This window comes from Giraffa tippelskirchi, chromosome 9 (genome assembly GCF_054371585.1).
Source record: "Giraffa tippelskirchi isolate mGirTip1 chromosome 9, T2T-mGirTip1v1.2.pri, whole genome shotgun sequence".
Taxonomy (NCBI): domain Eukaryota; kingdom Metazoa; phylum Chordata; class Mammalia; order Artiodactyla; family Giraffidae; genus Giraffa; species Giraffa tippelskirchi.
In genome coordinates, this window is record NC_137283.1 from 144,478,434 (window position 1) to 144,504,791 (window position 26,358).

The 26,358-nt window shown below is 42.0% G+C and overlaps 1 protein-coding gene and 2 long non-coding RNA genes across 5 annotated transcripts in view; 2 read left to right on the plus strand and 1 right to left on the minus strand.

Annotated features, from left to right (window-relative positions):
* Positions 1 to 26,358, plus strand: part of PHACTR2 (phosphatase and actin regulator 2) — a 293,838-nt gene that overhangs the window by 15,348 nt on the left and 252,132 nt on the right. The window lies entirely within an intron of this gene.
* LOC145522037 (uncharacterized) lies at positions 1,428 to 17,858 on the plus strand. The gene is made up of 2 exons (XR_014065859.1): positions 1,428 to 3,658; positions 17,438 to 17,858. It is a non-coding gene; the product is annotated as an uncharacterized LOC145522037 (long non-coding RNA).
* Positions 10,502 to 16,531, minus strand: LOC145522029 (uncharacterized). The gene is made up of 2 exons (XR_014065852.1): positions 16,093 to 16,531; positions 10,502 to 11,830 (listed from the first exon to the last, which is right to left on the minus strand). It is a non-coding gene; the product is annotated as an uncharacterized LOC145522029 (long non-coding RNA).

Here is a 26,358-nt window from a genome sequence, read left to right on the forward strand (position 1 = left end):
GCCTCACTGAGAAGGCACCATCGGGGAAAGCTCTGAGAAGTGATGGTGAGATACCTTAGGGAAGAGCCTTCTGGGCAGAGGGAACGGAGAGGGTGAAGGCTCAGAGGTAAGGATATTTTCTGCGTCTGAGGGACAGAAAAGAGACTCAAAGGATAGAGAGAGTTAGGAAGAGCAATAGCAGGCCATGGGCTTCTATAGACTGTTTTTCACTGATGTCAGTTTTTCTGAGTGAGATGGTAAGTCAGTGGGGGGCTTGGGCAGAGGGGTGCCATATTCTCTGATGAAATAAATGTGGAAAGCGGACTTGGGGAGACGGCTGCTTCGTACCAATATTCGATGAAGAGTGAGACCACAGGTCTGACAGGGCTGGGATGTCTGTCTCTTCCTTTCCACTCCCTTAGTTAATGGGCAGTGAGAAATGTAATATTTCCTGCCATATTAGTAAACAAAGAATGCCACAATCATCAGTGATTGCAGTCCTCACGGGATGGTGAGTTGGTGAACCCTCAGGGAACTCAGAAAAAAAAGAATACCTGCCATCTAGCAGCCGTCAGACTGTGGCCACTTCCTAGGTGAGCCCTGAGGAAACTAATGATATGAAAACATCAGGATACTGGCCCCAGAGAGCTGAGGTACGTATCAAAGGAACGATTTCAGTGAGCCCAGACTGTTGCATCTTCCCATACATGGTTTAATCGCTGAGTTGTGTCCGACTCTGCGACTCCATGGACTGTAGCCTGCCAGGCTCCTTCTGTCCATGGGATTTCCTGGGCATGAATACTGGAGTGGGTTGCCATTTCCTTCCCCAGGGGATCTTCACAACCCAATAATCAAACCTGGGTCTTCTGCATTGCAGGAATCTTTGTTACTGACTGAGCTATGAGAGAAGCCCATATGTAGAAAAGCACTAAATTCCTTAACTTGCGATACATGGTTTTCCTTTTAATTGACAATAATCTTTTGAGTTCAGAATACCTGCCCTTTGTTGCAAGACATCTGCAAAACCCGGCTTCCCCCTCCTCTGCACCGCCCCCAACCCCCCTCCTCAGAACAGTTCTCTCTGGGTCACTTGAAATGCTGCCTTCCAGGCTTGAAGTCCTAAAAATTCCTGCCGAATAAAACATAACTCTCAATTTTTAGGTTATGAATATTTTTAAGTCGACAGAATAATTAGCAAATTAGTGGGCCCTCTAAAGTCAATGTTTTTAAAGGATATTTATTTATTTATTTGGCTGCACTGGGGGTTAGTTGCGGCACTCAGGATCTTTTGCTTCCAACATGAACTTGTGACATGTGGGACATAGGCTCTAGTTCTCTGACTGGGGATTGAACTCAGGCCCCCTATATTGGGAGCTTGGAGTCTTAGCCACTGAACCATCAGGGAAGTCCTTCTAAAGTTAAGATTATGTGAAAGCAGCTGAACTAATCAATGACCTTTAGAATGTCCTCATCTAACCCCAGCAATTCACATTGAGACTGAAGAACTACCAAAACAACAGTTTTCCAGCTTCAGTAAAATCAGTTCATATTTTTTCCATCATTAAAATACATAGTACATTCTTGATGCAGGTATGAATGAAAGAAATGTTGTTTCTCTCACATAACCTCATCTATTTTCAGCTGGTGTCCTTTTAGACTACTACTGTGGAAATACACATGAATATATAGAAATCTTTTTTTTTTCTTCTTCTTCACAAGTTTGGGATTATGTATGCATAATCTATGCAAACTGCATCTTGTAGTCAAAAGTTTCTTGAACATTCTTTTGTGTCAATGTACACAACTTTCTCTCATTTTAAAGTTTGTAGAAAATTTCAGTCTAGCTCTATTGTATTTTGGACAAGCACTTCCCTGTTGATAAACATTGCATTTTCTGCTGCATGTTTGATTTTACAATGTTCAGTGAACCTTGGACGTGTATGTCTTTCTGAACATGTGGGTGTATTTCCATGAGAATATACCCAAATCAACAGTGTTCAGTCTGTAAAATCTAATAGGCACTACTGTATTTTCTTCTTCTTCTGCTGCTGCTGCTAAGTCACGTCAGTTGTGTCCGACTCTGTGTGACCCCATAGACGGCAGCCCACCAGGCTCCCATCCCTGGGATTCTCCAGGCAAAAATACTGGAGTGGGTTGCCATTTCCTTCTCCAGTGCATGAAAGTGAAAAGTGAAAGTGAAGTCGCTCAGTCGTGTCCGACTCTTCGTGACCCCATGGACTGTAGCCTACCAGGTTCCTCCGTCCATGGGATTTCCCAGGCAAGATTACTGGAGTGGGTTGCCATTGCCTTCTCCGATGTTTTCTTCTGAAGTTTGTACAAATGTACACACCCAGGAGAGTGTGGGAGCACCCATTTCCCCACACCCTCCCCAGGACCAAAAACGATCAACATTTTTTAGCTTTTGCTAGTTTAAGATGGATAGATTGTCTGTAGTTTTCTTTTTTTGTGGTATCTTTGTCTGGTTTTGGTATCAGGGTGATGGTGGCCTCATAGAATGAGTTTGGAAATTTTCCATCCTTTGTGGTTTTTAGGAACAGTTTCAAAAGGATAGGTGTTAGCTCTTCTCTAAATGTCTGATAGAATTCGACTGTGAAGCTATCAGGTCCTGGACTTTTGTTTATTGGGAGTTTTTAAATCACAGTTTCAATTTCAGTGCTTGTGATTGGTCTGTTCGTATTTTCTACTTCTTCCTGGTTCAGAAAGATGGATAGATGGTCTTTAGTTTTACATTTCTATGATCACTGCTGTACTTAGCAAATATTTTATATCACTAGTCATTTGTACTTTTTCCCCTCTGTGATCTTCCTATATGTTTCCTCCTCCTGTTTTTCTAGTACGTTACTTCTTATCTCTTGCTGCTGCTGCTGCTAAGTCGCTTCAGTTGTGTCCGACTCTTAGCGACCCCATGGGCTGTAGCCCATCAGGCTCCTCCGTCCATGGGATTTTCCAGGCAAGAGTACTGGAGTGGGGTGCCATTGCCTTCTCCGTTCTTAGCTCTTAGCTCTTGGTAATTACGGGTAATACTCCTTCATCTGTTGCATAATTGGACATACGTATTTTCTATGATTTGGTTGCTTTCACTTTGTTCTCAATACCTTCTGTGGGTCAGGAACAGATCTAGTCTTGATGTGTGAAGGTACGTGTTTATACACACATTTGAAAGATTTATAAATATGCCATATATGTCTCCACTGGCTTTGAAATGCCCTTCAGTAAAAGCCATTCCGGCTTCTGCGATTCTTATCTTCCACTTCTAGTGTGGGAGGCTTCCTGCTTTGCTTTTGTCTGCGCCTTTGCATAACTTCATTTAACCAGAGGGAAAACAGAAGATATGTACAATCAGGTCAGGTTACTGTGAACAGCTGTGAAATTCAGGATATTTTTCTGGGGGCAAATAAAAATGTGGGACACCACCCTGCCTGAAGCAAGTTTTCTATTGTCGTTGTTGGACAGATTGAGAGGTGTTACTTGGAACCAAAGCCTTATCACTTTAACACCAGCACTGCTGCTAAATTTCATTGCCTCCAGCCCCAGATTCTTGTGTAAGTTTGGAAACAGCTAATATAACCATCTGTGAAAACTTGTGGGAAAAAAGAAGTGGGAGGTATCTTTCTGGTCTGTCTTGTTCTCTACCATGATGATCACCAACAGAAATACTGTACATTTCATTTATCAGTTAACCTTCTGCTTTTCTTCTTTCTATAATCTACATTCCTAAATTTCTGGCCATAGCTGCCATAGAGGGACAAATAAAAGTGTCTGACCACTTTATCGAAGGGTCAGAATTTTCCTTGATCAGATAGTAACCCCAGCCACCTGTTTGAGTAATTTTTTCCCAAACTAATCATGTGAATTGCCTTGTTTTGGTCACATGTTGACACTCCCACCTACTCCCATCTTGCCACCATTACTCACAGATAAAATCTAATTATCACCTCGAGATGGTTTCTTGTCATGTAATATAATCACAAGCACAAAAGAATTTAGGAAACTTGACATTTAGCGGGCTTTTTTTAAATTGTTGTTTTTTTAAACTGATGTTTTAAGCTGATAGTTCACAATTATTAAAACATGGAAAAAGGGGGGGAAAAGGAAGGAAGGAGAAAAGGAAGAAGGAAGGGAACCACATATTTTACTAATTAACCTATTTGCGGTGTTGCACACATGCATGCTTATTCATGTCTGACCCTTTTCGACCCCACAGATTGCAGCCCACTAGGCTCTTCTGTCCATGGGATTTCCCAGGCAAGAATACTGGAGTGGGTTGCCATTTCCTCCTCCAGGGGATCTTCCTGACCCAGGGATCAAACCCATATCTCCTGTGTCTCCTTGGCAGGTGGATTCTTTACCACTGAGCCACCTGGGAAGCCCCATTTGTAGTGTTACATGAAAGTTAGTAGTAGAAGTGACAGTGAAAACTCAAGATGTGTAAGAAACAAATGAAGGAACAGATTTCAAGGACTTTAGGCAGGTTTCTGTTCTCTGTAGATAATTACCAATTCCCCAGCTTTGATTTGTGATTGTTCAACACAGAATTTTATGACACCAGGTACTCAATCAGCCAGTCCCAGGTCATCCCAGACTTTAGTCCTTAGAGTTATTTATTTCAAAACGTTAAGTATGGACTTTTGGTCTGGGCAGTTTCAATGCGCCCAGGTGCCAGGTATAAGAAGTGGGCCAAGAACTGATGGAAATGATGTTTGCTTGTCTTCCTCCATCCTGGAAGCCACATTTGTCTTTGAAATAAAAATAAGGTGAGAATGAAAGGGCTGACTCGCCCCAGACTCCCTTAAAGGGGGCCAGAATTGGTTGAGCCGAGTGCACCAATAAGATTTATTTGATTTGACAAACTTTCCATTTTAAAGATAAACATGACATTACTTTGCCAACAAAGGTCCATCTAGTCAAAGCTATGGTTTTTCCAGTAGTCATGTATGGATGTGAGAGTTGGACCATAAAGAAAGCTGAGCTCTGAAGAATTGATGCTTTTGAACTGTGGTGTTGGAGAAGACTCTTGAGAGTCCCTTGGACTGCAAGGAGATCCAACCAGTCCATCCTAAAGGAAATCAGTCCTAAATACTCATTGGAAGGACTGATGCTGAAGCTGCAACTCCAGTACTTTGGCCACCTGATGCGAAGAACTGACTCACTGGAAACGCCCCTGATGCTGGGAAAGATTGAAGGCGGGAGGAGAAGGGGACAACAGAGGATGAGATGGTTGGATGGCATCACTGACTCAATGGACATGAGTTTGAGTAAACTCTGGGAGTTGGTGATGGACAGGGGGGCCTGGCGTGCTGTAGTGTCCATGGGGTTGCCAGGAGTCGGACACGACCGAGTGACTGAACTGAAGGAGAAAGGCCATCTAATGGTCATTCACATTGGTCAGCATGTAAATTACTTTGATCATCATCATAACTGTAGTATTACAGAGAAGTTCACTGTTAACATATTTGATTCTCATAATTTCAGTCTCCCTTTGACTCTCATTTAACCCATGTGACAGATGAGAGAAGTATGAGATAGCCTTGGGTCATACAGCCAGTAAATGCCAAGTGGCTTCAAACCCAGATCTTCTGATTCCAAATCTAGACTGCTGCCATCACACCAGATAATCAGATAATTTACACTGCCACATCTGTGGGAGTGGGCATCTTGGTTGGGGATTGGAGGAGGAGGAAAGAGAAGGGTATGGAAGTGTTAGAGGCAGGTGGGCAGTGGGAGACACAACCTGATAGTGAGATAGTTCCTTCTTACTGCACAGGGTCTGGATGTTTGATAACTGACCTGGCTATGAGGGCCTGCTCCAGCTCCTCTGAAACTGGAAAAAATGCATCTGGGGAGAGGGGTTCTCTGAGGAGCTCCAATTCTTCATGTCTCAGTGCAGAAAGAATTCAGAAAGATGCAAAGTGACAGATTGTTTGTGTGTATGTGTGTGTGTTAGTTGCTCAGTTGTGTCCTACTCTTTGCGACCCCATAGACTGTAGCCTGCCAGGCTCCCCAATCCATAGGATTCTCCAGGCAAGAGTCCTGGAGTGGGTTGCCATTTCCTTCTCCATACAACTGCGTGTGTGTGTGTGTGTGTGTGTGTGTGTTAGTCGCTCAGTCGTGTCTGACTCCCAGCAACCCCATGGACTGCAATGCAGCCTGCCAGGCTTATTCATCCATGGGATTCTCCAGGCAAGAATACTGGAGTGGGTTGCCATGTCCTACTCCAAAGTGATAGATTAGAAGCGATTTATTAGACTAGGATGCTTGTGAGACTTACAAGCAGGTAGGCAAGAGAATGCCATGTCCCGAGCACTTAGTGAGCTACAGTTTTATAATCAAAGGAAAAGTAGGGTGGGGGAGAAGACCACCTTCTTCCTCCTTCTTGTGTTAGACATCATGCTTCCATCATCAGTTCCTTCTCCATGTCAGGCCAGGGAGTTTTCTTGTCCCTACGTGGTCATCAGGACTGTCATGGCATGATAAAAATGAGCAAAAAAGTGGTAACATATGCTAAAAATGATAAATCATCTCAGATTGTAGTATAATGTCAACTTTTCCTTATATTTTTGTTTTTAGTGTGTGCAGAGGAGCGTGTCCTAGGAATCATTAACTTACTGGGCTCATTGGACAGGAAATAGGTCTCATGCTACCATTATTTTATTATTTGGAGGCATGTCTCATGCTTCTGTTGCATGGTTTTGTTGCTAAGCAAGCCTGCTTGGCTTAGTGGTTAAGCAAACCTGCTTTCTTGATTGATTTGTAACTTATAGGGGCCTCCCATACATTTTTCTTTACTTACAATCTCCCTATGGGATTAATTATTCAATCACTTGCTTTGTCCCTTTACTCTGTCCCTATCGCCTTCAGAAATTCTAGTTGCTTTACCTTGGCCACTTCGTCCACCTGATACTCTTGTCTTAGGACTGGAGGCACCAATGCCTTGCCCTTCCTCCCCTCCCCTCCCCTGTTAGCCTTGGAAACATGTCATTTCTTTTGCCTGGACTCTGAAAGAATCATAAAGGTGATACCTTGTAAGTAGAAACATAAGGCAACCATGTTCTTGAACAAGTAAGGTTCAAGCCAACGATCCATGGAACAAGCTGAAACCATCTTCCGTCCATTAGCATAGTCTGTACATTGCTACCAGAGGCACCCTTCCTGGGTACTGCTTTTATTTTTCTCATTCCTTCCTAGAAACACACTTAAAGGATGGAGAGGGTCCCTCACATCCAGTCCAGCCTCTCCAGCTTCAGGAGACCCCCCAAGTGGCAGCTGTCTCCCTCCATACCTCCTGTAGGTCCATCTCCTCTACTGCCTCAGGGGCATCTTCTTTGTGACCTCATGTCCCAAGTCTTTATTTGTGCCCTGGATCAGGAACCCATAGACTTAAAGAGAATGAAGAGAAACATTGTACAATCAAGATGTGAAAGACTCTTTCTATTTACATATAACAATTTTATAGGGAGAATAAAAGTTATCCACCGTTTTTTCTCCAACATGTTCAAATCTCCTGTTCACCTACTTCTTCCCTTTATGGTATAAACGATGTTCTATCAGTATTAGAAATGTTCAGTTTCCGAGTTCACATGTAATAATAGTAAGGTTTTAAAAACACAAGTCTTGACTGTCAGATCTATTATAAGGACCAAGTTAAATGTTTTCATGTTCATTTTCACTTTGGGGGCCACATGGTGGAGAGACCAGGAAGCTCACTGTTTTACTTGTTCTTATCATCTTTTTCTTAGTAATATTCTGGGCAGAGGAAGGTTTAAGAGGATGTGTAGGCGGATTGTGTATTTCCAAGGTAGACTGAGGCTACTTTCATATTGCACAAAAGTAGAGATCTTCTTATATAATCTAGGGTAGGCTATTTGTTTCCTAGCTGGTCTTTGAGTAGGCAGGGATTTTTTTAGCCCTTTGAAGAAAATTCCAGGACCTCATTGCAAACCGTAGACCAAGTAGTGGTGACCAGGTGACTGAAGGGTGCGTAAACTTCTCTCCAATGACTGAGCAACTGGAATGCCTGGATGTGGGTTAGGTGTCTCTCCCCTCATTCGGGGGCAGGGAGATCTGTAACAGAGACCAATGAAAGAAAGGGCTGCTTGGCAGATTATAGTATCTTGCAGCCCCTCTCAGCCCATCTTTGGCTTTCTCTCACATACGGGGTGGACTGGAGGGTTGCTGGGCCAAAAAAGGAATGGCCTAAACTTTAATGGTCTGTGAAGGTTTCCTGAAAATGGTGTGAAGACCCTCCCCCACTGTAATATGTAGCTGAGAGAGCAAGCGTCCTTGTACTCTGCTCCTTTGGGGTCGCTTTGGGTCTTGGCTGCTGAAACATCCTCCTTGCAGGCATCTGCTTTTTATTTGCATCTGATCTACTGGGTCAGCTCCACCCACATCTCTTGGACCCTTATGAATTCAGAGTCAGCATCCTCTGGATCTAATGCGAGACCAGCCTGTTGGGAAATCATCAGTGATCCTACTGAGGAAATGTCAGAAGAAAAGGAGAAGGGGAAGATTCATGGGTAATTTATTAGTTTGCAATACTATGTGTATCGATGGTAACTCTATCCTGACATCTCTCCCTCCCACCCCCACCCCTCACTCTTCCTGGGTCTGAAGTAGGAAGAGACAGTGGAGGAAGGAATTGAATATATTTCATTCATGAGTATGTAAGATAATTCCTCCTCCCCCCTCTCTTTGCCATATGACAAATGTTACCAGTTACTTTCCAGTAGTTAGAAAAAATAGAACAGGGATTCTGAGAATTGTTATGAAAATATTACAAATGTAGAATTCTTATGTGTGTAGGAATTATCTGAAGAAAATATTTGATTTTTAAAATATTTTTAGTAAATATTATATCATATTATTTATTAAAATAGAATTCATTGGGTTTTAAAAATTAAAATCAACCCCTTAAATAATTCTACTTATGGAGAGAAATTTGTGAGGAAAGTATGTTGCAGAATTTTTATCTATAAAAAGAGCCCTGCAGTTCTGATTGATCTAATCAGTCAATTAACTGATTAGAAACTAAAGCAAGGGTGTTCCCTTGTGGTCCAGTAGTTAAGACTCTGCACTTTCAGTGTTTCCACTGCAGGGGACACCAGTTCAATCCCTGGTGGGGGAACTAAGATCCCATATCTTAAAAAAAAAAAGAAAAAAGAAACTGAAGTGCAAATTTTGCATCTTAAATTAGGCTAATTTTTCTGTAAATCATGTGACTAGTAGCCAATTAAAAATGATTAATCTGATTAATTGAGGCTACCTGTCTTGAGCTCTTTCTTTGATTCTACCAGTTGTCCATTTATTTATTTGATCAGCTCTGGTTGAGACTCTACTGTGGGGAAGGTGCTAGAGGCACAAGTATAAATAAGATGTCCTGAGTCTCTGTGTCTCGGAGCTTATTTCTGTGGCATAAACAGACCTCTGATGAGTCCAGTTCCATGACTGCAGTATGGGCTGCCATGGGGAGGCTGATGGGACTGGGGTTGTCTGGAGAGACCCCCCCAGAGGAGGTGATGGGTCCTGAGCTGAGTCATAAAGAATTAAGTGAGGGAGAGGAGGTTGTTCCAGGCAAGGGGAGCAGTGTGGGTACACAGATAAGATGGAAGCTGAGGACCATAAGAAATATAAAACGCAAGGTAGGGGACACGACTGAGCGACCAAGCACACACAGCACAGGGGTGTGTGTGTGTGTGTGTGTGTGTCTGTGTGTGTGTCTGTGTGTGTGTGTGTGTGTGTGTCTGTGTGTGTGTGTGTGTGTGTGTGTGTGTGTGTGTGTGTGATGAGTGGGGAGGAGAGGGATGAGGGATGTCAAGATTTGGTAGGAATTCCAAGCTTAGGACAGTCAGAACTCTGCGGAGTTTTAAGTGATGATCTGGCCAGATTCCTGAACCTGGCCGCCAGCATGGGTTCATCAGTCTTGGACCAGTTAGGCTCAGCTGGCAGCCGACCTGGCCCAAGCCCAGCACACCCCAGACACAGGCCAGGACTGGAGAGAGGCGGGAGCTGCAGCAGGACTGACCTCCTTCTGACCTTGGCATGATGTGTGTGCCTCTCAGGAGGTTTCCATCTTCCAGCAAGTTCCCCATCTACGTGATAGCAATCTTAGCGCTTAGGGACTCTGTGGCTCATCAGTCATGGGGGCCTGTTCAGTGCTGTTCAACCAGGGCATCCACATGGTGCTTGCAGACTCCTCTGAGTTCAGTGGGTGTGAAGACCCTCAGGCCCTCCAGCACTGCAGAATGTTCTTGGATGTCCAGGATGCTACACAGCTGTAATCCCTGCTTTTTCATGCCCACTTCTCCACAAGGGGGCCTCACTGACAAGGACTGGGCGACCTCAAGTCAGACACAGACCAGATAGGAAGGAAGGAGGTGTCCTTAAGGAAAATGACTCACCAGAAGTTGTCCTTCTGTTATTTACAAACTATTGCTTTTATTACATATGGAAGTAAAAATGAATGTAAAATATTTTTATCTAATTTGAACACGAAACCTTATTAGTTTGTAGCATGTCTTTTTTTTTTATTACTGGGTACTGTTTAAAAGGAGTTTCATAACTCTTCTGAGATTCATTCTGTAATTCTGAGAAAGTGACATTTATAGACTACTCATGTAAATAGAGTGAGGAGTTGCTCTCAACTACTCATGGTTTTTGTGAAGGTTCCAGGCAAAGACAGAATCGTGCACCTCAAACAAGGCCATGTGTTGTCAGTTCGGTGGGGCAGGTGGTAAGAATGTAGGGTTTCTGTTCTCAGCGTGCCTGCCCAGGAGGGCCTGGGCACATCTCACCTGAGCACCTGGGGCTGGTTCCACCCCCAACCTTCCCAGCCAGACACTAACAGCCTGCCCCATGCTCCTCAGGAAGCGGTCCTCCCCCTTCATCATATGAGTTGAATGAATAACTCAATGAGGGAGGTTGATGGAGAAGAACTTTCAGGAAGTCATTTTGTGGTGGGCACGCATCAGGCCCCAAGGTTGAGGTCTTAGCTTTTTGGAGAAAGGAGCTGTGAGGCTAAAATGGGCTGGATTCACATGGGGTGCTGTGGGCCCCTGTGGGGGTGTTGTGGGCCCAGAGGGCAGGGGTCTCACACAGCCCCCTGGATGGCCCAGCACTCAGCATGCCCCACACAGGATGGTATATGGGGGTGCAGCTTTGTGGGCCTCTAGCACAGGGGTAGCAGTGAGACACCTTGTCACCCTGAAGGCAGGACATCTGAGGGGAGTGGAAGAGCAAGAAATGGAGACTGCTAGATTCATGAGACAGCTGTTCTGGGGACCAGAAGCCCTGCATCAGTAGTGGGGGGTGAGCTGGAGAGGGCTGCTCTGTTCCCACTCATGGATCTCATCCTTACCCACTGGCTCGTGACGTCTGAAGAAAAGCGATGCTCCTGGTGTTCACCACCCTCAGGACTACCACTGGCTGAGGTTCGGGCGGGAGCACGTTTCTCTTCCTTTGCTGTCTCTGAGGTATGGAGCCTGGTCTCTCACTTATGTCCTGTTCTCCAAACGTGCCCTCTCTTTTCACCCCATGTCTTGACGTGTGTGGTTCTCTGTGCTTTGAGGGCCTCCTGTTTCCTCTTCTTCTGAGGCAGAGCTACCACGCATCGTTCAAAACCCTGGTCAGGTTCTGTTGCCTCACTGGACACTTAATTAGCATCTCTGGCCAGCGTTGCTTGCTCCCCCCACCTGTGGTCTCATAGCCTCATCACGATGTTTCTGCACTGTGCAGCATTAATCTGTTTGTTCAGCTGTCTCTTCAGTGTGACTGAGTTTTCAAGGATCATGGTCCTCTCTTGAAATTTGCTTATCCCATCTTCATGTCACAATATCTGGTTTTGAAAGAAAAAAAATTAAAAGCATTCAAAATGTTAAAAACAGACCCCCCACAATCTTTTTAAAAGGCAGTGAGTACCTGGATACACAAAATGTGATGGACACATGCAATGGAATATTACTCATCCATGGAAAGGAATAAAATTCTGATACATAACTACAACATGAATGAACCTTTAAAATGTTATGGTAAGTGAAATAAACCAGACACAGAAGAATAAATATGTGATTCCATTTCCATGAGATGTCTAGAAGAGGCACATTCAGTGACAGAAAGTAGATTTTATGTTGTTAGGGGTTGGAGTTTCTGTTTGAGATGATGAAAAGTTCTGGAAATAGTGGGGGATATACTTAATGCCGAGCTTCCCTGGTGGCTCAGTGGTAAAGAACCCACCCGCTAATGCAGGAGACACGGATTCAACCCCTGCATCAGGAAGATCCCCTGGAGAAGGAAATGTCAATCCACTCTCCTATTCTTGCTTGGGAAATCCCATGGACAGAGGCAGAGGAACCTGGAGGGCTACAGCCCCTGGAGTCTAAAAAGAGTCAGACATGACTTAGTAACTAAACAACAGCAACAATGTATTTAAAGCCACTGAATTATATATATGAAAGTGGTAAATTTTATGTTATGTATATTTTACCACAATTAAAGCAAAGGCAATGAATAGGGAAGAAATAAATGGAAGAGTTTGCAAGAAAATTCTCCAAAGACACAAATGCAAAATAGTTCAAAATTATGTAGACCGCTTAAATGTGATATGACTCACTACAGACTCTTTATCAAGAAAAGAAAACCTGTGCTCTTTCTCGACACTATTTTTAGGGAAGTCAGTAGGATTGCAGCAAAGTCCACATCGTATTCTCTTATTCTTCTGCTATATCAGCAGCAAGTACATTTCCCCAACATTAAATGGAACTACTTCTCTGAGATGTTATTGCAAGTAAGCTGAGATCACTCAAACTTGGGGTATTGAAATGCCTTAGAAAATTAATTTCCTTGGTTAATTTTAGTTTTTAAATCTATGTTTTAATATTATATATATCCAAGTAATCTTCAAGAGTGAAAACCAAGTAAACAGTTATAACGTGATTGTTGGTTATATTTTTATTTTCCTGGGATTAGAATCCTCTGTTATGCCAGATAAATCTTTTGTTTGGATTTTAACTCATGCACATTTATGGGAACTCACTAGAGTGGGAAGTGTAAAATTCCCCTTCATGACAGAGTTAGAGAAGAAGAGGTGAATTGTGCTGGATGCAAGGAGGCACATCAGAGCTGATCACGAGAACCGTGGTGGTGTTTTGGATCACGTAGAGGTGAGATGCCCCGAGAAGGTGCCTGGTATATGATCAAATGGCAGTTCTCAGAAGGGTTGCTGAGCAGAAGCATAGGCTTTGGCAGAAACTAAATGGCAAAGTCACAAACAGTAACAGGCTCTAAAAATAACAACTGCAACCCCAGCAAAATGCAAGTCCTTATATGGGGGAAGTATAATGGGAAATGTATCGATTGGTATTTTTGTCCAGATGCATGAACAGTGATCACAAGTAGAGATGCTCACCCTTTCTCCAAAGGTAGGTGGTATAAAACAGCTGTCACCATTAGCAAAGTCTTCTAGTGAGAATGGTAACTCAAGTCAATAGAGGTGTATGAGGAGTTTTCTGATGGCAAGTGGCTGGTCTAGAACAAAAATCAACTTTCATGTATTCATTCTCTCATTCTGCTCATATTAAATGAGCCCCTACTATATGCCAAGCAGTATTCTAGGTACTTGGAATATATCACTGAATAAAATCAAGATCAAGTTCTCAGCCCCCATGAAGCTTATGTTGTAGCAGGAAAATGCAGAAAATAAGGAATAAACTTTATAGCTATGTACATTTTATAATGTGTTAGAAAAGGGGAAAAGTAGAGCAGGAAAAAGAAACTTGAGAGTGCCCAAGGGAGGTGGATGTGGGAGCAGGTTGCTGCAGTAGGGTGGTCAGGGTGAGCATTATGGAGACAGGAGATGTGTGGACAAAGCCTTGGAGCAGGGAGTTAATATGACTCCCGTGGAGGGGATATGGTGAGTGGGAGGGTCTAGGATGGCTCATTGTCCTAAGCAGTGAATGGAAAGATGGAGTTGCTTTAGGTGGAAAGCATGGAAGCTGTGAGTGTAGCAGGCTTGGGATGAAGATCAGGTGTTCAGTTCGGATATATCAAGCTTGACATGCCTATTAGACTTCCATGGGGAGATAGTGAGCAGATACTGGTATATTCATTTCCTATTCTTGCTGTCATGAATTACCACAAATTTAGTAGGCTAAAACAACACATGTGTGGCTTCCCCAATGGCTCAGTGGGTAAAGAATCTGCTTGCAATGCTGGAGACACAGGAGATGTGAGCTCAATCCCTGGGTTGGGAAGATCCCCTGGAGAAGGAAATGGCAACCCACTCCAGTATTCTTGCCTGAAAAATCCCATGGACAGAGAAGCCTGGTGAGCTACAGTCCTTGGGATGGCAAAGAGTCAGACATGACTGAGCGACTCAGTAGCAAAACAACGCATATTTATTATTGCATAGTTTTGAAGATCAGAAGTCCTAAAATTAAGGTCTGTTTCTTGTGGAGAGTCTAGGGTAGACTTTGTTTCCTGGCAACTCTAGAGGCTGCCTGCATTCCTTGACTTGTGGCCCCTTCCTCCATCTGCCAAGTGCGCCACTCCAACCTTTGCTTCATTGTCCTTTCTCAGATCCTCATGCCTTCCTTCTTATAAGGAGATTTATGATTATGCTGGGCTCCCCCAGATTATTCAGGATAATCTTCCCTTCTCAAGATCCTGAAGTTAGTCACATCTGCAAGGTTATTTGAGTCTGGAGTTCTGGTAAGAGACCCAGGCTAGAGTAAACCTCTGGCATTTAAAGCCCTTATGGGAGAATTCAGTGACTCCCACAACTTTTTGGTTCAGTCTCTAAGTCATGTCCAACTCTTAGTGACCCCACGGACTGCAGCACACCAGGCTTCCTTGTCCTTCACTATCTCCCAGAGTTTGTTCAAACTCATGTCCACTGAGTTGGTGATGCTATCTAACCATCATCTCATCCCCTGCCACCCCCTTCTCCTTTTGCCTTCAGTCTTTCTCAGCATCAGGGTCTTTCCCCACTGAGTTGGCTGTTCGCATTAGGTGGCCAAAGTATTGGAGTTTCAGCTTCAGCATCAGTCCTTCCAATGAATATTCAGGACTGATTTCCTTCAGGATTGACTGGTTTGATCTCCTTGCAGTCCAAGGGACTCTCAAGAGTCTTCTCCAGCACCACAGTTTGAAAGCATCAATTCTTTGGCGCTCAGCCACAACTTAGGACATTGGAATGCCCTAAGTGGACATTAGGTGGAATTGGACACTGGATCCTTGGATTGAAAAGCTGTCTGCATATCTCTTATTCTCTTTCCCCTCCTCCCCCCTCCAACCTGTCTCAGCCCCACTCTCTTGGCCCTGGGTGTCTCAGACAGGTTCATTCTCTCCCACCTCAGGATCACGTATGGTTGCTAGGAACTCCAGGTTTAAATGATCTTAGTGAGAAAACCCAGAGAAAAGACAGAACTTCTGTCTCATGGGACCCACACATGAGGCCCCACGGGGCTCTGATAGGGCCAAGTTGGATGGGGCCTTTGGTGTCACTCCTGTAGCTGGTGGCTGTTGGTCCCCCAGGGAACCAGTGAGACCCAGAAGAGGGGCAGTTTCTCAAAGCAAAGTGGGAGGTGCAATTACTAGAAAAGAGGAAGAGAGGCTAGTGAAACAAAAGCTATAGCTACACTAAAAACCCTGTAGACTTTTATTTTTGAGATTATCTTTTAGAATAGTTTAAACATAGCCCAAAGTAGATTCCTCATGTACCCATCACCTGTGCTTCAACAATTACGTATTTTGTTTTCTTTTTTTTTTTTTTGGCCATGCCACTCAGCTTTACACGATCTTAGGCTTTGGAATCTTAGTTCCCTGACAAGGGATTGAACCTGGGCCCTTAGCAGTGAGAGTGTGAAATCCTAACCACTGAACTGCCAGGGAATTCCCAACAGTTGCTAACTCTTAGCCAACTTACTTCTATGTGCCTAACTCCTCCTCTGCCCCCACCTCAGGACTGTATTAAAGTAAATTCCAGACATCATTTCATTTTCCCTGTAAATACTGCCGTATGTCATATTTAGTAACTCTAAAGAATAAGGACTCTTAAAAAAAACAGGGCCACAATACCATTATCGCCGTAAAAAATGTTACCGTTAATATCATTAACTGTTCAATCAGTGTTCAGATTTCCCCAGTCATCTCATAAATGAGGGTTTGAATCAGGATCCACATGAGATTGATCCATTCCATCTGGTTCAGAATTTCCTTGTGAGATAGGAAATTGTAGGTTAATTGTCTAAAACTGTTCGTAGACACACACTTGGTTTGATATTCCTCCTAGTCCATACACCGTGGACATGACTCTGTCTCTGCCAGGTCAGTTGCCTTCTTGTCGCTGTAACACTTTCACTTCTTTAAATTCACTGCCTCCAAACACCAAAGTGGCTTTTGTGCAGAAAGTATTCTGGAGTCATTTTGAAAGCAGCAGATGTGGTTTGGGTGAATTTGGCTTTTGAAAACCCCCAAGATCTAGATAGGGAACCCAGCTGCCATGCCTCCCTTGCCCTCCTATGGTCTCCCATTCGGAGATGAGAACAGAGACCTTTCCTCTGCATCACTGTCTCCATGGAGGCTTCTGTCCCAGGGTTCCAAACGCCAGTTTGCTCCAGGGAGAGTCTTCGCTTGAGTGGGTCCACCTGGGCCTGTTAGCACAGACAGACTCAAGCTGAGGACTGAACTTCCCTCCTTGTGGTTTGTGTGTTGCGTTTTTGACTTAACAGTGGATCTCTCAGAGCTGTTGAGGTTTAAGGTTTGTTCTAGGGGAGGGAGATGGAGAGAAAGGAAGGGGCCCTAGAAAATATGAACCAAGAAGCCCCAAGCGTCTAACCTGCCCTTTCGAAAGGGTTCAGCAAGTCCCACTGTGCTCGCAGTGCCCGGAGAGGATTTTGGCATAGCTGCTGTGCATCTTTTCACAGAACTGGAATCACATAGACAGGTCTACTCTGTCATTCACCCTGACATCATAAACACTTCTTTACCGTTATTACATATTTTCCTTTAGTTTTTTAAACATTCATAATAGCCAAGAAATTCTTTTTTGGCAGAGAGATAAATCTACCGGGCAGTGAAAGGAACACCTGGAGTCAAGAGGACTGTATCGCAGGCCTGGCTTTGCCCCGAACTAGAAATACGAGCCCCAAACTTCTCTGGGTTTTCTCCTCCATTACATGGAGACAATAGTTCTTATTTCACAGGACTGTTACAGAGGTGAAATGAAAGAATGATGTTATAGGGCTTAAGTGTTAGTCGTTCAGTCATGTCTGAATCTTTGCACCCCTATGGGCTATAGCCCGCCAGACTCCTCTGTCCGTGGGATTCTCCAGATAAAAATACTGGAGTGGGTAGCCATTCCCATCTCCAGGGGATCTTCCCATCCCAGGGATCGAAACTGTGTCTCCTGCACTGCAGGCGGAATCTTTACCATCTGAGTCACCAGGGAAGCTCCTTCTAGTGCCTTTGTACAGTCTAAATTGATGTTCAGAAATAGTGTGCTAGTATCTGTGTTTGGGTTATGTAGGTTCAATAAGTGATGTAGAAGTTCTCATTCTTCCTAATCCTCAGAGAGACTCACTCCTTGAAGCCAGTGCCTGTCAGTTAAGGAGAGAGAAGGTATTTGTCAGTCTGTGCTCCTGTGGCTGCACTTTCTGGAAGATGTTCCTGCTCGTCCTCATTCCCTCCCTCCCATGTAGAAGCAGTGGGAATCCTAAAGCATAGGTGAAGCGTTAAATCCAAAATGTGGTACATCCTGGAAACACTGTTCCTCTGGTTTCTTTATAAGTGGAGCTGAGACTCGCAAATATTTCTGATGAAGATATATGGAGTCTTCCCATGGACTTCCCATGGACAAAAAAATAAAATTATTTTTATATTTTAGAATGAATGTGCTTAGAGTGTGGAAATTTTTCTTACACATTGTAAGAGTCCACCAGATCTGTGTTGACCTGAATTAAGGTATAAGCAGAGGATTTAGCAGCAACCTGGGTGACCTTGGAGGGCATTATGCTAAGTGAAATAAGTCAGAGAAAGACAAATACTGTATGATCTCACTTACATGTGGAATCTAAAAAATAAATGGCAAACTAGTGAATATAACAACAAAGAAGTAGACTCACAGATATAGAGAGTAAATTAGTGGTTACCAGTGTGGAGAGGGAAGGGAGGAGGGGCAGAGGTTGAGGGGTGAGCAGTACAAACTATTAGGTATAAAGTAAGCTACAGAGATATATTGTACAACTCAGGGAATACAGCCGGCATTTTATAATGACTATAATGAAGTATAACTTTTAAAAATTGTGAATCACTATTGTACACCTGTAACTTGTATAATGCTGTATATACAGCAACTATCATTTAATAAAAAATTGTCTTAAAAAATAAAATACATATATTTTATATTAAAATGCATAAGCAGAGGAGAATTATACCTGTAAATATGGTGATTATTTCTATTTCTCTTATCATTGAAGAGGTGAATAATATCATCTCTTATTTCTACAAAATAGTAGACCCCCAGGCACATTACAGGCTTTATTCATCAGAGCCGAACATATGATCTGACAATACCTCTTATCCGTTCGGTTCTGTTCCCTTGGCTGTTCTGTCTTCCTATTCCCAGATGTATTTCTCCCTGGAGATTGTTTTCTCCTGGACCAGTCGCTTAACCTTCCCAGCCCATATTTGGTAGAGACTCGTAGTTCTCACTCCCACCCATGAGAAAGGAGTGCACTTTCCAGCCTCTCTGGCAGCTGGGCAGGACTGTGATTAATCCTGAAAAATGTGTCGCTTATGCGCTGAGGCAGTGAGGTGCTCAGATGTACATAATTCTCCAGGCTTCCCTACCTCACCTGATAAACTGAGAGAGTCACAAGTTCAAGAAATTGCAGCCACATGATGGTAAAGCCTCCATCGGCTTTGACCTTGAGTCACCACGTGAGCACAATCTCCTTAGGGAGTTACCAGGCCCCCACAGTGGACTTTGTGATTGAGAAATAAATTTAGGTGGCATCAAGCCAAGGAGACCTGGGGACTTTTTGTTATTGTGGCACAATCTAGTTTCTCCTGACTGCTGCACATTCTGTCTCTAAAATTGCCTTAACCAATTCTTTGACTGTTAGTCTTTCCTCTTTGTGGATAGTAAATCCTTAAAATTTCGATGTATCTACATTTTTTAGATTGTACCGAAGTATTTTCCAAATTGTGCCATGCATACCACTAGTGGTATGTGAAATAATTTTATGTGGGATATAGATATACATTTAAGTATTTTAGATATTTATTTACATTTATAATTTGCTTTTATTTACAGCAGGTGATTCCCATTTTCCACTCATAGTAGTTATATAAATATTTCTTTTAAAATAACCTTGGAGAACATGGAGAGATTTAAAAAGAAAAATCCAGTAGATAAAAGTATAATTGGCATGCAGATATGGCAAAAATCAGAGAGGTGGTATTCAAATGACTGAAGGGTTGGAAACTGTATAGATAAATTACTTGATGGCATGTCTGTTAAAGAAGATCCCCACTGGACAGAGAGACTTTCATTTTTGACACCCAGTGATTAGCATCAGATGGACTTCCCCGATGGCTCAGTGGTAAAGAATCTGCCTGCAATGCAGGAGACACAGGAGACTCGACTCTTGATCCCTGAGTCAGGAAGATCCCCTGGAGGAGGGGATGGCTACCCACTCTATTATTCTTGCCTGGAAAATCCCATGGACAGAGGAGCCTGGTGGGCTACAGGTCTTAGGGTCACAAAGAGTCGCACACAACTGAAGTGACTTAAGCACAGACTCATGAATATTTATTTTATTCTGTGTTATAATCCATTACTATTGTTATTTTGTTGCCCAAATTGTAGCATATTTGGCTATTGAGAGCTTATTCCAGTTGACTCCTATGTCCTTTTGACCTGTCCTCATCATTTTTTTTAAAGCACCTCCTTATTTCTGGCACCATATAATGTTCCAGTTTCATCTTGTGTTCTCTGTCCCCATCCTGGAATCAGCCACTTCTACTAGGTGCCTTATTTTTTCAGTATTATTTTAATGTTATGTTTATAACATTCTATTCATATTCTTTGAAAAATGGTATTTACCTTATGAAATGTTTATGTAGGAGATACTGGATATTTTCTTACCATATTTAGTGCTCAATTATTCATGAAACACTGACCCGCCAACATGTCTGATTACAGAAAAGCATATTCTGTGTTGTTCTATATGGTTGAAAAGAATGGAAGCCACACAATTAAAGGTTCTCACCAAAAGATCTACTATGCTTTCTTATTTCTCCATTTCTTTTTTGCACCTAACCACAGAGTCAATATCTTTTAGACTTTTCTTTGCTTTTAAACTTTATTCTTGCTAAAAAATTCTTTTCTCTTTCATATAAATTTTCTCTGGCATTCCTCTTCTGCAATTTAGCTCCTCACTGGCCTAAATTCCTCTCACCTCATATTTTATCCTGACACCTCCACCCTTTGCTGAATTCCTGGTATAGCATCTCTGTTTCTCTGACCTTTGTGCCAATTTTCTAGTCAATTCAATCAATATATACAGCTCAACACTGAAGTGGACTGGAAAGTTTCTTGGCTGAAACTAGAGGGTCTAAATGCCTCCATCAAATGTAAACCTAACCTTATTTTTTTTTTCTTCTGAAAAGAGTATGTTTCTTATAGAAATTGATTTCAAAAAGTGGTTCCTTTCGAAATTCGCAAATCTTACTCCTATGAGTCTATTTTTTATTATCACATTTAAAAAAACCTATTTGTTTTTAAACTATGGATGGTTGGTCTTATCTGTCTAATCTAGAGTACAAAATAAAATGTTTTTCACTTTTTACTTTGAAATAATTTTATACTTATTGAACTGTTAGGAACCTAGTATATGCAGTGTTCTCCTATACCCTTCATGCAGAATATAGTTGTATTTCATTATATATTACATCCATGATCTCCCCACTCAGAATTAGTGGGGCCCCGTGATCCGCGTTGATTGGTGACTGCCTTTGCATTGATTTCCTTTGACTCCCACCAGTTACCTTCAGATTTTCCTGTGGAGGAAGCACCTCTGTGCAGCATTATCATCTGTGTGGTTTAAAGGGAATGACTCATTCTTTGCTCCAGGGCTGAACTCTGACTGTCTTTGGCGTGGAGCTTGGCTGAAGGGTGCATGTGTTTGTGACTCAATCTGGCCAATGAGATGCATGGAGACTTTCACTGGGGCTTATGAAAGAGAAACTTCTGTATTTCATGGTTCCGTGTGACTCCTGTGGTTGTTATTTGTCAACATGGGGGTAGCCTGCCCAAGTGTAAAAGTGACACACTTAGAAGGGAAGAGCCTAGAAAATTTCTGAGGGTGGATGCAGTTATGCTTGAGGCTAGCCCTACCTCTAGACTGAAGTTTTGTGAATCAGTGAATTCCTTCCCAGTCTTTTTTTTTTGAAGTTGAGTTTTCTGTAACTTGCAAAGATTTCTATTGATACAGACCCTTTTCGGTGCATCCTGTCATGTTGCTTGTACCTGTGTTACTGTTTATTTTAGTTATTCATCAGAGTTAATCACATGTCCATTTTCCTTCAAAGAGATTATGATATTCTCGGAACTAGGCATTAAACTCTTGCCTTCCTTTCTGATCTTTATATGGGCATAGCACCTCCGTTTAGCTATGCTGTCAAGGTCTATTCTATGCCAGGCTCGGATCTGGATCTAGTTCTCCATATGTGTTTGTAGAATTGTGAATTTTGTTTACCATGCCATTTATATCATTGCATCACAAATTACCACAAATTTAGTGGCTAAAACAAGTCGCAACTTCTCTGAATCAGAAGCATGAGACAGCTCAACTGGGTTCTAGTTTAGGGTCTTGCCAGACTGCAATCAGGGTGTCAGTGGGCTGTGTTCTCACCTGGAGGCTTGAGTGGGGCAGAGTCTACTTCTAAACTCATTCACCTTGTTGACAGAATTCCTTTCCTGGGGCTGTATGACTGAGGACCCCAGGTTTTTGCTGACTGTTGATCAAAGGCTGTTCAGTGGGTTTCCTCAACCTGGCCACTCACTTCCTTAACCCAGAGAGGAGGATCTCTTGCTCGGGTCTGCTGAAACAGTCTTATATAACACCATATAACCACAGAGGGACACCCCACCCACTTTGCCACATTCTACTGGCTAACAAATCACAGGTCTGATTCTCACCCAAACATTGGGGGCGATTCAAAGGCGTGGACATCAGGAGATGGGAAATCACCATGGGTCACCTCAGGGTCTGCCCTCCACACTACTTTCAGTGTTCATGAAGTTCAGGAGATCTTGTGGGTTTAGCCGCAGAACCACCACAATAAAGTTATATTGTGATAAAGTGAGTCAGGAGTTTTTCAGTTTTCCATTGCATATAACAGCTATGTTTACAGGACTTCTCTGGTGACTCAGTGATAAAGAATCTGCCTGCCAGTGCAGGAGACACAGGTACAATTCCTAATCTGGGAAGGTCCTACATGCTGTGGAGCAACTAAAGCTCATGCACCATAACTATTGAGCTTGTGCTCTAGAGCTCAGCAGCTGCAGTTACTGAGCTCATGTGCCCTAGAGCCCATGTCCTGCAACACGAGAAGCCCCTGCAATGAGAAGCCCACACATTGCAGCAAAGAGTAGCCCCTGCTCACCACAGCTAGAGAAAAGCTCGCATAACAATGAAGACCCAGCACAGCCAAAAATAAAAATAAATCCCTGGGTTGGGAAGATCCCCTGGAGAAGGGAATGGCTATCCACTCCAGTATTCTTGCCTGGAGAATTCCAAGGACAGAGGAGTCTGGTGGGCTACAGTCCATGGGGTCACAAAGAGTCAGGCACAACTGAGCAACCAACACTTTCACTTTATGTTTACAATACAGTGTATTAAGTGTGAGATTCCTGGGTCAGAATTGGCCCTTGCGGACGAAATGGCAACCCTCTCCAGTATTCTTGCTGTGAAAATTCCATGGACAGAGGAGCCTGGCGGCCTACATGGGGTTGCAAAGAGTCAGATACAACTGAGCATCTGAGCACACATGCATCACGCTGTTAAGTGTGCAATAGTATTATTATATATATACATAAACCAGTTTACATGCCTTAACCTCAAAATACATTATTGCTTTAAAAATGCTAACCATCAAAAAAAAAAAAAAAAATGCTAACCATCATCTGAGCCTTCAATGAGTGTAGTAGTAGCATCAAAGATCACCGATCATAGATCATCACTGCAGATGTAGGAATAATGAAACACTTGAAATATTGCAAGAATTACCAAAATGTGACCTAGAGACATGAAGTGAGCAAATGCTTTTGGAAAAATGACATCAATACACTTGCTCAACTCAGAGTTGCCACAAACCTTCAATTTTATAAAACAACAAAACGAAAAAGCAACACAATGTCTGTGAAGCCCAATAAAGTGCTACACAATGAGGTTTGCCTCTGTCTTTTAGCTCCGTAAGTGGCTTTTATATCTCTCAACATGCAAGCTCCTATAGAACTCAGTTTTTAAAAGTTATAGATATATTTTTTCACCTTAAGAAAGACATGAGTTTACTTGAAATTTCTTTTTATGCTCATACACATTTTCTTTCGGTTGAATCATTTTATAAGTACTCATGATAAATGATTCTTGAAGACGTTTAAAATTTCAAATTATTTTTATGTTCTTTTAATGACATTTAAAGAAGCAATAGTTCCTAGAGTTGGTTGCGTTGGAAATTTGATGTAAATATTTTTCAAACAACCAGGACCTCTTCCATAGCAATATTGAGAAGAGCCACGAACGATGAGGCACTGTCTCCTACAGATGCTTCATTTCAGTTCTAAATCTAACAGCTGGCCTTCTGCCATTTGTTTTTCAGTAATAGAATGGTGTTAACAAGAAAGCAAACTCCTTTCCCAAATGTGAAAAATAACACTGTTAATAGGGACCTGTGAAATTTGGCCAGATTTTTCTTTATCTCTACAGAATGGCTAGGTACAAAGGTCAGATTAGATTTCTCAATATTTACGTGGCTAGTTAATTCCAACAAAATATCCTTTTGTAACATAGTTTAGAGCTATAATTAGGTGAATAAATAAATAATCATTGACAACTCTGAAAATATTCCCAAGCAATACATTATTTTCTTGCGTATATTTTCTTGTTTTTATGTTTGACTTAATATCTTCCAGCATTTTCCCCCATTTTAACTGTAGAGTCTATGAATGTCATAATTCCTAGCCACAGTTCAATATGATATCTTAGCTTTGTCATTTACAAAGTCTTAAAATATAAGTTGGTTAACTTACTCCTATCTTTACCTGTGATTTTTTAGAAAATTTTTTTTTATATTTTGTGTGGCATTTTATAGGAACTCGATCTTAATTTCCTAAGACACCTGGGCATTTTATGGTGCAGAATAGTTCATATATAAAAAATCCGTCTTTTATATTCTTAGTAATAAACTACTTTCAAAACACCAGCTCAAAAGATGGCTTGCAGAAAAATCTCTCCTTAGTTGCTGTTTGAAGTTTAGCCACTAGATGGCAGAAAGGTTATACAGATCAGCAAATGTTAGCCACAAAGGAGACTTGTTATTTGCACTTAATAGCTTCTACTGAAAAGACAGATGTACCTGCAAATGCTTTTCTTTGAGTTTTCTCCTCTTGCAAAATACTATCGTCCTTGAGAACCAATATTAGATGAGTGACTTTTTGTTTTTAACTTCGTAATGTTTATTTATCTTCCAATCTATTAAAACCATTATTGGACTGTTTTGTTAAAATAAAAAGCCAGTCCCTTTTGGGGTAAATTGTTTTCAGAATACAATTGATTCTTAAGTACATTGAGTCTTTCTAAGTGGACATTTGTTTTCAATTTAGAAAAAGGAGTCTGTGTCCAGGCTGTGAACAATTGTTTAAAAAGTTTGTAGGAACTTTTAAAGGGTCCCTGTTTTCAGTTAATAGGGCATAATCATGTTTCTGGAATGAGATATGTCCGGGGAAGCCAATGCCCTTGGCTGAATTGGATCTCTTTTCAATCAGTGTCCAACACAGCTGACGTAGATGATAAGACCTGTCTATCCACAGGGCTTTTCTTTATGTTGGCCAGACATTTGGAGTGTCTCCAATCTTGGTGTCTTCCCAGTAGATTGCTCTTTGTGTGATAGGATTTGCACCCCAAGCCTGATTCTCTTAATTACACCCAGAGTGTGACTAGTGAGGAAGGCCGCTGTATGACTGGCACTGGGATCTCCTGATCTGGCTCTGGAAGGGCGCCCCTTCTCCCACATTTTCTGGATTACATATTTTATAAGTCACCTGGTAATTTTCTATTCCTGTAAATGAAAGCTTGCCGAGTTGACTTCATTCAAAAAGGAGCTGTTTTGAAAGCAAAAATGTTTAACAGACTTTACGTCTATGAACTTTCGGAAGAGTATTCATTACTACCTAAAGCGCAGCCAGTGAGAAGTATATTTCTACTATTCAGCTTTTTGGTTTTAAAACATAATTTGAAACAGGTAATATTCATTCTTTTTTAAGTTACCAGCCTAAAATTCTTCACAGAGGGCCAGATTTTCCACCACAGGTTATGTTGTAGACAAACTATACTTCAGACTCAGTGACACACATACACACACATAGAAACACACAAAACAAAAAGCTTTGATATCAGATTATGTATTTATGTCCTTTAATTTTGTTAAGATACACTTTTCAGAGTTTGCAATTAAACTTTAAGTGAACATTTTTGTGAGAAGTTGAATGGCGTGTAACGAAAAAAAAATTTATTTTCAAAGTCATGCTTTAAGTCCACAAAGAATTTTGTTAATGGTGGATCTTCTGGTAAAAGGAAGACTCAATCCATGAATCATTTTACTTTGCTTATGTGCAAAACCTTATACTAGGCAGCATAAAGAATGCATGCATGCTCAGTCATGTCTGATTCTTTGCAATCGCATGGGCTGTAGCCTGTCAGGCTTCTCTGTGAGTGGAATTTTCCAGGCTAGAATATTGGAGTGGGTTGCCATTTCTTACTCTAGGGGATCTAAAGATGTAAAATGGTAAGCAGTTGCTCTCATTCCTGCCCCTATGAACTCATAGTCAAGGGCCTCAGCATTTTAAGATAAATTATTGCATGATGTAGGAAAATTTAATTGTGATCACAAATAATATAAAAGATGAGAAGAGACTTTAGGGGCTGAAGGAGTTAGGAAAGGATTTGGGAGAAGGGAAAATTTTCATGTTAATATTTAACCATTAATATGTTAAAGGTTATATAAGATTTTGTTTAAAAAAAAAAGTGTCAAAAATCCCAACCAGAAGAAATGGGATGAACAGAGGCATTAAGAGGAGAGAGC